Below are 14149 nucleotides of genomic sequence, written 5' to 3' on the forward strand. Positions count from 1 at the left end.
AATGAGCAATATTCAACATAATCAAATAACCAAGCGGAGTCAAAGGCCAAATACATAGAAATGGCAAGACATGATACAAGTCACAACAAATATCCAGTAAAAATGCCAGATAATTAATTACATAACACACACACACACACACACACACAAAGATAAGCAACATAAAAGCAAAATGATTATTCAAATACAGACAGGCTTGTTTCGTCACATTCTCTGGGGCCATTTCCCGCCTAACTCTGACACGCCACCTAAACCTTCCTTTAGTTGCCGCAGAGTTGTGTGGCACTGCGCCATCGAGTTCGTTGGAACTTTATATGTTACGCCAGCAGTCACATACCCTTTCTGCCTGAGTGAAATCACAGGCGTGGAACCATTTTGTTTTTCTTTCAGTGCTTGAATTAACCTGTTTGTTTAATGTAATTTGAACTCCGCACAAGTCTGTATTTTATAACAAAAACAACAATGAAATATAGCCAAATTGTCCAACTCTTTCTTTCCTCTGTCTCTCTCTCTCTCTCCCTCTCTCTCTCTCTCTTACTCTTGTAGTAACATTTATGACTCACCATATAACATCAGACCATTTTACTGTCCTTGTGTGAGACCATGTTGTTAACAGAGTGATACCGTGAGGGGAAATTGCTGCAATGTTTGCACACCTTGCTTATTTATGGAAGACGGAGTGAATAGGCTATGCCCTTTACACAAAGTCAATTCGGTGGGAGAAGACAAACTTGTATGTGAGTTTACATTCATTAAGAGCGGTTACAAACACAGGGACAGCTCCTTTTGGCAAATGATTTCTCTCTTGCTTTGAGAACATGCAGCTGTTAATCATCCACTCCAAGTAAGTGTAATAAAAAAAAAAAAAAAAAAAATACTGTATGTGGAAACATCAGGCCAGCTATTGATTAGTTTTCTTTTCTATCAAACATAGTAAAGGCAGTTACACAATACTGGACGGCAATGAATGTACGAAATCTTTTCTTCTACTCAGAATGCTTTCTCTCTCTCTCTCTCTTTCTTGTCTCTGTCTCTGTCTCTTCCTCTTCCTCTCTCTCTCTCTCTCTGAGAGCAGAACTTAAACGAGCAGCAGATGGAATATTCTACTCTGCCTGTCTTCAGCTTCAGTGAAGGAGAACAGAACCAGAACCTCAGCGTGGAACAGTGGGTTACTGTAAGGACCACCCTGCAGTTGGCACTTGGTACAAACACAGTTTGTCGGGGTGATAGCGTGCAAACGTACATGAGTATGTATGTGGGTGTGTATATATATATATATATATGCGCTCGCGTTACTTCAGGCCTCATGCAAAAAAGCTGAACACAGATAGACAGATAGCTTTACTGCAGGGAATACACAGGAATCTAAACATCAAACCTGACACTTACTGACAAGCTGACACTCGTCTTCTTCAAATACTGTTGTCAAACTCTCCATCACTGCCCCCCCCCCTTCACCCTGAGTGTGTGTTTTTCTTTTTTTTCCTTTTTCCTCATTTTTAACAACCATAATCATCAGCTTTTGAACTTTTCAAAACACCATAAAAAAGTAAAAAAAAAAAAAAAAAAAAAAAACCCTGACAATTAAACCAAGAGGAACTGAAAAGTTTGACTGAAAAAAGAAGAGGGCATTGAGGAGGGGGAGCTTTGGGAGCTGTCTGTTTCTGTGGCCCACTGATTTCCAGAGAGAGAAAGAGAGGAGCATGTGGTCCCGGGGCTTTGAGAAGGGGAGGACAGAAGAAAGAGGAGGAGGAGGAGGAGGAGGAGAAGACGGATAGGAAAAGTAGAACTGAGGTTGCACGGGCTACCGAACATCAGAAAAAAAAAAAAAGAAGAAGCCGAATGAAAAACCTAGCCCGCGTGCGGATCCTCTCGCCTTTGACTCGACTTCAACGAGTCTCTTATTTGTATTGTTTTCTGATTTGTTTTTGCTTGATTTCACTTCCTCCCCCCCCTTTCCTTTCCTCATCACGTCATCCCCTTCATCTTCATTCATGTTCTTTCTTCCTTTTCGCCTTTTCACAAACATTGTTGGTTTGAAGTCTTAATCATAGAATAGACAAGGAACACATACACTCGGGCAGCCCAAACCGCATAAAAAAAAAAAATGCAAGTGTCAGTTTAGATAAGACAAATGTGTTGATAAGGAACGGTAATTGTTAAAGGCAGTTTCACTCAAGCTCTCAGTCCTTTGGGCCAAAGCCCATTGCGTTTATGTTCTTAACCGATCCAAGATCAGTTATAATGACTCACAATAGAGTTACAGTACTGCACTTGTGTTTGCTCAGTTATTCGAAAGAAAGTGCAATTGGAACCAAAGAGATTCTGTGCTTCAAATATTTAGTCTAGGCCATGGAGACAGCGCCCCCTGTCTGCCGTCTCCAAACTCTCTCCAACGGTTAAACAAACTCTGGTTTGACAAGGAGCAGGAACCCTCCCCTATTACCGGTCACCTGGTTGCCATGGTGATAGTCTCTCTCTCCCTCTCTCCCTCTCTCTCTCTCTCTCTCTCCAACTTGGAACTTGGTCTAAAATGGAAAAACACTGGCGCTAAACATTGGCCTGCCTGCAGTGCCCTCTTCTAAAATATTCACAAATCCTGACTTAGCTGAAAACGTCTAGTCATCACTATGGGCTGCGGCACTGCAGGGACAGAATGAGTTCATCGTCCTGCATCCCAGCGCTCCACTGCAAGGCAACAAACACGCGCTTGTGTGGACCTGCAGAATCTGCAAAGTCAAAGTCAGAACTCCACGGCCTCAACAAGGCAAGTGTGCCTCTCAGAACCTCACTGTAGCTCCTCACAGAGACCCTCCAGTTAAAGTTTAGAGAATCGTGTATGTGTGTGTGTGTGTGTGTGTGTGCGCGTGTGTATGGGAGAGCGTTTTGTACAGAAAGAGGCAGATAGACTTGAGTGTAGCAGGCTGACGGTAAAGGTTAGAAGCATTTCAGGAGTAGTGCGGGGGCACATGGTGGCAGGAAATGGCCAACGCAGCACATTCATGATTTGTAGGTGACAAACAGCTAAAAATACATCCAGGGCAAGAGTCTCGAAGAGAAAGATCAGCACAGTAAAGCAGCACAAACTGTTAGCCGCACTCCTCTCATTCAAAGACTGTACGCTCCTCTCATCTGAATGTATGACCATATATATAAACACACACAGACATACACACACAGTAACAAGCCAACAATACAATCCTAACTACTCATACAGATGAAGAATTGTTTATACAATGTATGCGTGATAACACAATGCTCGTTGAATATTCATTAATATTAATACACTTACATAAATGGCATACATTAGATATGTGCTTTCTGTGGTGAACGCCCACGTGGAAATTGATTTGCAATCATTTTTAGCACAATAAGCCCTGACTGGTGTTTCAGACTAGGTTTAAAAACAGACTGACTACGGTTGATCAAGCTCCAGTTTTATGTTAGATGTCTGTCTTTCTAATGGATCTCCAGCTGCACAGGAAATGGTTTGAGACTGCTGTTTAATGCTAGTCAATGCACACATGCAATTCACAATACACTGTATATGGCCCACACACGCACACACACGCGCATATATAGAATTGTGAATGTATGAAATGTGAGTGAGAAACTATTCCATATATAGGTAAACATAGATTCATATCTTATACGGAGTTCAGATTGATTTAACACACAGAGGGACATGGTTCCTTAGACAAACACTACCACACGCCTTTCAGGAAGCATTTCAATCTTCTGTAAAGTGTTTGTGGATGCTGTGTGAAACTGACATTTACAATGGGCCGATCTGTTCTGACTCCCAGCAACAGAGTTATAAACACACGTTTAAAACAAAATCAGTTCCTTCAACTCAAGCACACACACACACACACACACACACGGTTTATAACCCTCTGGGTTTTCAGTGCCGGTTGACGGATAGGAATGTAGTGAGAAACTTGCTCACCCTTCAGAAGCTGTACGCTCTCTCATCATACATGTTCACTAAACATTCGGCATACGCCCCACTGTCAGATGCTGTGTGTACGGCTGAATATGCCTCTCCAATCCATCAACTCTACCGGCATCCACTCTATTACTGGCCACTATACTTACCCATCACCACAGACGTGCGTTAGTCCTTACATATTTTTAGATTTATTTATTTAGCTAGTTATTCACGAGTAAAAAAAAAAAAAAAAAAAATCACACATGGTTGCATTTAGAGAATTTATTGATGAACGGTTTGGGGGAAAAGAACTTGGATGGCTTAGGTTCTCAGCTCTGGGCTGGAATCTTCTAGTGTTTTGATGTCAGGTCCCCCAGCCCTGAATTACTGTTTTTCTCAGCTCAGTCTTCAAGTAGCCACTGCCCTGTGTCGGACATCTGATCCAAATCATCCAGCATATGAAATATGAGCGGGGCAGTTCATACTCTAGGACTGAGTTTGAGAAAAACAGCCCTCAGAAGAAAAACAGAATCGAAGGGGACACATAGACTTAGAGATCTGAATGCTGCAAACACAAAGGCAATTAGTAGGTTTCGTATAGACGCCGGTATAAATACATTTACGGGGACTTAAAGGAGTCAAAAGAATCTTTGTCTCAAAAAAGAAGCTAAACACACTGCACATAATAGAGCGAAGATTTATTATGTCTACTGACACATCCAATCAATACATCAGTTTCAGGCAAGCTGTAAGACTTGGACATTAAAAGCTTTTAACCCGTCTCAATAATTTATTCTATCTATATGTAAAATGGCAAGGACTTGAAATGCAAGACTGCAGCTTTGGGAATAGACTTTATTTGTATCTCGGTTATGTTTGGAAACGTTACAGGTTGGACACTTGCCCTAACCCCATAAACAGTGGCCATTTAATTTGAATCATTACCAAATCCTTGTGACCCAGTTCAAGCCCTACGACTTCTTCTTCTGAAGCCCGTTCCTCATCATGAGTGACTGTGTAACCCCTTCCTGATCCAGACGCCGAGAGATTAGAGAAACCCCTCTCTACATGAATTCCTCCCCCACTCTTACACACACACACACACACACACGCACACGCAGACACACACACACACGCAGACACACACTCCACACGAGTAACACATCCCTCATTAATCCTGATTAAGCCCACACTAAATCTGTGCTACCCCCTCCCCTCATCCTCAGACCCTCCTCTCTGTCCTACTATACCATCGTCTGCTTCTCTCTCTCTCCCTCTTCTATCTCTCTCTCTCTCTCTCTCTCCTCCACCCCCTCCCCCTCATGACTTTTCCCGGTAGCAATGGAGCAACCAGATCTCAAATTGGCTGCTTTAATTGTGTTCAGTTCTGAGGCCTTTTTTTTATAACAGGATCACCAGCTGCTGCTGTGCCTATGAACCTGGTCATGGAACTCATTTCTGTCTGACACACAGTCTCTGGAAAACAGAACCTTTTCTTTACTCTGCATGAGCGTGCGCGTGTGTATGTGTGTGTGTGTGTTTTTTTTCTTACATGCTCTACACTGACTTGTTGGCAGGAAATTGACACCAGACATTGTTTGGCTCAGTTACCATACTTCCTGTATCCCCTACTGAACGTTGGAGGAAATGCGGCCCAGTTTATTAGTAAATTAGGTGAACAAATTACAAACACACACACAGAAATACACACAGAAAAAGAAGGAGAGAGAGAGAGAGAGAGAGAAGAAGAAGAAGAAGAAAGAAAGAAGAGAGAAAGCGCACGAAAGAGAAAGAAGGCAAGTGAGAGGTAGAGGACAAATCACAGCTGCTCATAGTGAAAGAAAGAAGAAACACTTGTTAGTAGGTCAATGTGCCCCCTTCCTCCTTCTCTGCTTGTCTCGCTCCCTCTCTTTTCTTCCCTCTGTCTTCTCCTCCAGTCTATAAATGAGCCCATACAGACAGACAGCGCAAATAAGAGACTTCTCCACCAGGAGTAATACTTATATATCATACCCTAATACTGTGATCTATCCACAAACACACAAGCACACACACACACATAAAACTTTGCACACCAGAGCCTCAAAAACACTGCACAGCCCTCTTTCTCTCCTTCAACAAAAGCCTGGATAATTTCCTGCTGACATTCTAGATATTCAGGTTTCAAACTAAACTCTCTCTCTCTGCACGTTTGTAGTGCAGTGTGTCAATGGGTCTGCAATTTATTCAACTGCTATTATTGATCTATCAGTCCATCTCTCTCTCTCTCTCTCTCTCTCTCTCTCTCTCTGTCTCTCTCTCTGTCTCTCTCTCTGTGTCTCTGTCTGTGACAGAGCTGACACACACACATATTTTCCCTCTCATTCCTGCTGTAATGTTATCCGTAGTTATAAGAGGAAAAAGGGCTAGAGGAATGTGCAAGGTTGGGAGGCAACATTCTCGCATCTGGAAGCGCTCGGCAGCACGTGTGTCCCTCTCCGGACCCCCCCCCCCCCCCCCCTCTCTCTCTCTCTCTCCCTCTCCTCCCCCAAGTCTCCGTCTCTCTCTTTGTCACTCTTTTTCTCTCTCTCTCTCTCTCTCTCTCTCTCCAGAAGGAATTCTGCAACCTGATACTCTGCTTGTCTTTCCTTATGCAGCCCCACTTCAACGTGAATTAACAAGGTTCACACACAGACACAGACAGACAGAGACACACATGCACACACACACACACACACACAAACGCACGCACTCAGAATCTAATGCTGCTTTCACAACAACTCACATTAAAACGACCAACAAGAAGCCAAAACAATCCTGTAAGAATATCAGAAGAATCCGGAAAGCCGTGCAGTTCTCTCAGTGAACCAAACCAAGCACGCATGGATACTGACACTGCAAAAGCACTCAGTTATTCCCACAGTGCACTGCTGTAAAAAAACTGGACTGTCTGACCATTAAGAAAAAAATGCTGAGTCTTACACTGTCATTTATCAGTGCATCCTTAACTCACCTAATATAAAAACTGCATGTGGCTAGGAATGACTGAACAAGCTATCCATACACAACCAAAGCCATGCATATGTATGACATGTACAGGCAGACGGACATGAAGAGCACACTAACATTAGACAGGACACAGTGGAAATCAAATGCCCCATCTCTAGAAAAGGTGGCCTGAGCCAAATCAGAGCACACACACACACGCACACGCACGCACGCACACACACACGCACGCACACACACACGCACGCACGCGCACACACGCACGCACACACACACACACGCACGCACGTGCACACACACACACACACACACACACGCACGCACATGCACACACACACACACACGCACGCACGCGCACACATACACACACACAGTGAATTCATTACAGAGGTGATGAACCTAAACCTGTATAGTCTCATAGTGTTGATCCACAGTGTTTGTGTGTCAGAGCCCGGCACTTATTGAACCAAACACACTGACATATATTGGGAACGTGGGTTTCGACTGAGGCGGGGCGGATTGGGGGGGGGGGGGGCTGGGGCAGGGGTAGGAGCAGCACCTGACCCCAGAGGGAGGGCTGCTATCGATACCTTACGTCATTCTGATGGGTCAAACGCTGATTGGGCAGAAAGCAGTACCTGAGGGGTGACCATGGCCCACACTGATGCTATAGCGACCTCGAGACTCTTCTCAAGACTAGCGTCCCCTCGTCTTTACAGTCAAACACAACACTGTGTTCAATCGCACGGCGCGGGCCTACAGAATCAAGGCATGTTTGCGTACAATGTACCTCATTGACTGCGGCAGAATATCTGCCGCGTGCCAATAACCCGGTTTCCCGCACAGGCTACGCTTTCACGCGGCGGTCACTCTAACAGGCCAGTGTAAGAAGAAAGAACACAGCGACGGTCTAATACCCGTGTACTGACATTTCGCGACAATCTTATTTGCAGTGAATATGAATACCCATGCATAAGCGTCCTTCATCACGACAGAATTCCGTAAGAACATATACATAACCTTATTTCACACAGTAACATTTTGTGAAATTGATTTGTAATGACTGATGTATGAGTTAACTCATATTTAGTGATTATTTCCAGCGGGGTGAGAATGAACAGGTATCATTTTCTGGAATCTCACACAGGTCTTGACCACAGCATGCTGTGTGTGAGAGCTGAAGCAGTGTTTTGTCGTTCTGATGTGCACAAGGTTTTTTTGTGTTGGGGTGCACGCATGTGAATACCGGTGAGATATCTTGGCCATGGGGGGTTATGTATGAATATATGGCGTGCGCTGCTGATAACTGGTTGCAGCACGGAGGAGAAAAATGGATTGTTTAGTGTGCACACACATCACAGAGAACCGCATTTACATCTGTGTGCTTAGCTTTGCCCTCACAGTATATTGATGAATGTGCTGACCTGCGTATAGAGCATCTAACTAAGAAGATATAACTGTTTCTCTATCACAAAAAAAAATGATTAGGAGAATCCAAGAATCAATATTACAGGTAGTAGACCTCGTTTGGAATTCTCTCTCTCTCGCACACACGTATACGCATACAGTGATTTCCACTGTCTTTGTCATTCATGCTACATCCTTATCAGCCAGGCAGGCATCACCAAGGCAACTCGGAGGAAGGCATGCTGTGAGCTCAGACCATCCTCCTCCAAGCGTAACTAAGCAACGGGACAGAGTGAAATTATATAATGACCGTTGGAGTCCACTGATTGGAAGTTATATGATAGGAACATGCAGGCATGCCGCTTAAAAAAACCCCAAAAAACTAGCATCTCAAGTGCCAAAGTCTCACGTGATCACACAAAACTTGAGAAGGCGAACTAAAATTGAGAGGGCGTTGTATTATTTCAGCAATCAAAGTCAAACTTTTATATACATTCGGCTACCAGACAGACACATATCTGGAGACCTACAGAGGAACTGCCTTTAATGTAGAACACTGTGATAAAAACAAACAAAAAAAAGGCTTTGTCTTCATTGTACTGAAATGCCCTCTGCTTGAAAGACAGCGCTGCTATTTCAATCACTCGACCTCTGCGGCACAGGGTCACAGCTGAATGCGCCGTTCAACTCAACTGAAGATGGTATGGCCTTTTTGTTTACATTGTAATAAATGTTTCAAACACACAGTTGTCGATTCAGAGGCTGCAAAAGAACATATATGAAAATAATGTTCCCTTCGTTCGACCTCAACTGAAAACCGATGCATAATACAACTAAACCTGTCCTAGGTCGACCGCAGACCGTTTGGAGGAGTATTTCCTCGAGCGCAGCACACAGAAATATATCACATTATCAAATGTGCGCTGTCTTCCTCTGCACTGACAGACAAAAACCTCAGCACATGAAGTGTCACTGCGATTAAATCATTTGCGGCGAGCCTCGTATTCAACGAGCACCGTTGTTAGAGACTGTTACAGAGGTGTAATCTGCAGTAGCCGTGTCATCTAACGTTAAAAAAAGACGAAAATTAATCGACCTCTCCACATATTCGCACAAGACGGCCGACTGTACTTTTCCTGGGTGTTTTCCAAGGGTCTGTCAATCGTGGTACAGTACAGTTCAACTACGCACGAGTTGTTGTTGTTGTTGTGAGTAGCGGTAGCTACAAACTGCTTGTCACATTGTAGTCCTATGGCCACGAATGTATGTGCGCTTTACAACGTTACAATGTCCACAAAGTACACGGTTGACACGTGTATACATCGGCACACCACACATTCCAGACTGCATGGGCTACCACCGCAATACTAAATTTCGCCTTGTCACCGAAGAGACATGCTATTATTAGAGCTACATATTTCAGCCCGCTGTGGAACACTCACCTAAACTGCCGGCGAAACCGTCCATTTCTGGGTCAAATATCCGAGCAGACACCGGGGTGATATTCCTGGAGCAACGGGTCTGATTATTTCGCCTTCTGGTTTGAGCCTTGTATTCGAGGAGAAACAGACGAATGTCGGTTTTAATTGCGTCTGGCGTGACGGTAACCTCACGCCGACTCCTTGTGTTTTTCTAGGCTGTTAGAGAGTGTCACTTGTTTGAAAGGGGGGAGGCCGAGTGGTAGTGTTTCTCCGACCGGACAGCGTACCCGTTTCGTGGGGTACTCGATCACGGCTGCTCGCTACGCTGAGCTCCAGATCGCGTACCTCCTTCAGGGGAGGGTGGGCAGAGCTTTGCTTTCGCGTTTCCGACTCCGCCTGCTTTGGCGCGCCGAGCTTCCCCTCTCCACTGGGGAAGCAGAGCTGACTGAGTGTAGCAGCGTCGCCGCAGACGAACGCTGCGCGGTTTATATCTGCTCCTGCAATACAGTAATCATTAGTAAGCATTAGTAAGCATTACTTGTAGGGTTTCACACAATTACAAGTCAGACACTGCTACTCTTCTGCACGCACGCACGCGCGCGCACGCACACACACACACAGAGGGAGGGAGAGAGAGAGAGCAAGAGAGAAAGATTAAACGTTGCAACTTTGACATGGTAGGTAAGATAAAAGAAGAGCGGTGTTGACCGTTTCCTTGCCACGGTAACAAGCGAGCGTTACCCCAAATGATTTAGGCCTATCTGACAGACAGAGGGGGCACTAGAGGGGGCAAGGACAGACAGGGCTAAAGTTCTCCAGAGTGAGTTTAGAGTGTGTCTAGGACATCTGCTCCACAGGTGTGTCCCACAAAACGTTTTTATCTTCATGTTTGGTGTGTTGTGGACTGCGTAGTCAAGGACTGCAAAAGCAAAGCTCAAAGAGCGTTCGTGAAAATACAACTACGTAGTTTGCCGACGGTGAATCCACAGAACGTCGGCAAAGCTTTGCGATAAAAATGAACGAATGAGAGAACTCGCAATATCTTCACTGCCAGTGATATACAGTATAAAAATATCGTTATTTTATCAATGAATTCGTGTCGATAAGAGAATTACATAAGCGCACATAGACAGAACATAGACATTGTGCAGTCTTAGGGAATGAAATGGATTCAGTAGAAGAAAATATGCACTGGTCTTCGGAGGAAGCAAATGCCAAAGGCTCTAGCCATTATACTAGCCGGACAGACGGGCTCTGTCTGAGGAGACCAAGAGATCAAGGGCCTGGACACTTCTGTGCTGTCACAGCATTTTGTCTGTCTGTGTGTGTGTGTGTGTGTGTGTGTGTGTGAGTGAGTGAGAGAGAGAGAGAGGTTATTGTCAATGGCTGAGTGAGCTAATTGACACTAGACAGAAGCAGAACTGTCCACAAGATGGTCTGCCAAATTAGCCGGAAGGTTGCTTCTTTGTACGTTTGAGTGAGAGAGAGAGAGTGTGTGTGTGTGTGTATGTGTGTGTGTGTGTGTCTGGCCGCCTACTTCTCTGTGGTCTATATGGCCACTGGCCCTCTCTCCTTCCCTCTTCATCTTCCAGCTAGTGTTTGACCTCCCGCACCACCTCCACAACTGCAGAAAAAAAAAAAAAAACAGACAAAGCCCGCTTTCTTCTTCTCTCCTGAAGGATATGGAGGGAAAAGACAGAGGAACAAGGCTGATCTTTCTTCCACTCTGTGGTCCATAAAGCAGTTTGACACTGAGGTTTCTATAACAGGGTTATGATTTTTCTCATACTAAAGCTCAAATGCTGAATCAGCAAAATTCAGTCCAGTAGGGAATGCCCTTTTCATCTCAGGTCATTGCGAAACGCAGAGTCAGAGAAATGTGTACTTATTATGATTAGTCATGTAATGCATAATATTCACATGTAATATTGACATATTATTTATTCATTTAGGTTTACTCTGGTATGCGTGTGATCATCACGTATGAGCATCAAGTTTCAGTAAATTTACCTTAAATATTTCCCAGCACTATGAGTGCAGAATATCACTGTTTTCAAATAATTACTGAACTATGTTATATTTAAAAAAACGATAAAGGAATCCTTTTATTCATTTAATAGGACTGGCGGTCTTCCCGCTAACTGTATTTACCGTTTCCTGTCGGTTCCAGATGTTGTTGAGACAGACTGGGCCTCAGGGCGGGTAATATCTAATTGGGGTGGGCTATGCGTCAGATCTAACATCGTTCAATAAATATCCACTAGAGGGCAATAATTCCCCCTATTTTTATTCTCAAAGGGCTTTGGAAAATTGTTCAGGTCTTTTGAGGTTATCAGTTTCTCATTGTTGAGAGTGTACAGTAATAATATTATCTATAATATGATCGTGTTTAATTTTCAACCTACCCAATTAAAATGTTTAAAAAGGGAGGAGTATTGAGTATTTTAAATACTTGCTTTCATAAAAAAATGTAAAATTAATTTTAAAAAAGCCTTTATGATACGATATTGTTCATTCACTCGTATGAATCTACATGTTGTGTAAAATGAAAAAAAAAAACTTTATGCATATGCACATATTGTTAAGATGTGCAATGATTATACAATGTATACCCAGTTTACAACCTCCTGTCTCTCGCTGATTCGCTCACTGATAATTTGATTTTATTGTTCAGTTCTATTCATTGTTATTATTTTTTCCCTTCCACTTTCTCAAACACACACTTATATGGTACACCGTGTCCTGCACTGCTCCTGAGCAATATCGCCTTTTATCCTCTGTGTTATTGAGAGTAATGGCTCCCTCTACCGAATATTTGGAAATATTACATCTGCGATTTTTTTTTTTTTAGCTGCCTCACTGCCGCACCCCGTCCGATGGTCTTTTATAGTTTTAATTAGCCACAGCTGATAAGGCATTCGTTTATCCACCGCTTGAAATGCATTTCTCAGCAAAATATTTCAAATTGTTGAATAGATTAATACATTCGCCCTGTTCCTGCCCAGACTACCACATTTGTTTAGCAAAACTCACCACTGATTTCACATCTTAAAACAGAACCAGATCCACTCATTAAAACACTATTAGTCATCTTGCAAAACATCTTTGCACTCATAAAAAAACAAAAAACAACAAAAAAAAAACACGTATAACAAAACCAAATGAACCAAATAACTCAAAATCAAAATACATTCGCTGTTAATCCCGTCAGTGTTTTGTTCTATTACTCTTTAATTGATACATAATGACGTTACAAATTCTGGGGACGTTAGTCAACAAATTAAAAACATGCTCATGTTCTACATAAGCACTGAATATATGATGACTGAGCAGAACAAAAAGAAAAAAAAAAGATATAAGATTGCCTTTGAAAGTGGAGGTCTAATTTTTACCTGAATGATCCTGAATGTTCTTACCTTCTGAACGATTGACCACATCTCTTATTGTGTATATCCATCAATGTCTCACATTTCTAATCAAATTTAAATATATTTGTTCTGTCATTATTGAATAAATATATATCATTTAAAAGTGCCTGATAACATATTAAAAAATCGTTTTAAGATTAAAATTAAATTAAGATTAAAGATTAAAAAATCATTTTAAATGTATCTAATCAGATATTTGCCAATTCAGATATCACGTATGATGTATATGATTAGACATTAAAAAAATCATAAATTCATTATATTATTTAAACATTGATATAACATTTTGAATATGTCTTGAAGTGCATTATCAAATGACAGTAAAGACACTGATAACTGTTGCTAAACATTTTTGTGTCTGTGAAAAAGGGGGGGGGGGGCACCACTTTTCTTTCCTGCTGGAAATTGATTGTAAATGTATGACACATTCTTCTCGTTTGGATCATCACTAAACTTACCAATACATACACATCATATGTGTCAAATATTCAGCATCTTAATGTAAGTGTTTGTTAATGTGCTATCTCCAGATATGTAAGTTTCATCCTATGTGTAGGTCATTCAAACATACGCACACACGCACACTCCCAAACATCTTTCAGTTTTTCTATTATAATTGTTGTGTAAATAAACTGTCACTGAATGGATCATCCATCATAGACATTTGGAAAGCAGCTGTCATCATCCGTGACAAGAAAGTATTAAAACTGTAAAAACTGTTTACGAAGGCACACTGAATGAGTTATAAAAACTCTGGTAATGTAATGTGTTAATGTATTTATGTGTGTGTGTGTATGTGTGTGTGTGTGTGTGTGTGTGTGTGCAGTTTGTGTGTGTGTGCTCGTGTGTGTGTGTGCGCTGCATGAGTTATAAAAACTCTGGTCATGTGTAATGTGTTAATGTGTGTGTGTGTATGTATGTGTGTGCGTGCATGCACGTGCGTGTGTGTGTGTATGTGTTGCAGTCTTAGTGTGAGG

This window comes from Chanos chanos, chromosome 4 (assembly GCF_902362185.1).
Source record: "Chanos chanos chromosome 4, fChaCha1.1, whole genome shotgun sequence".
NCBI classification, from domain to species: Eukaryota; Metazoa; Chordata; class Actinopteri; order Gonorynchiformes; family Chanidae; genus Chanos; species Chanos chanos.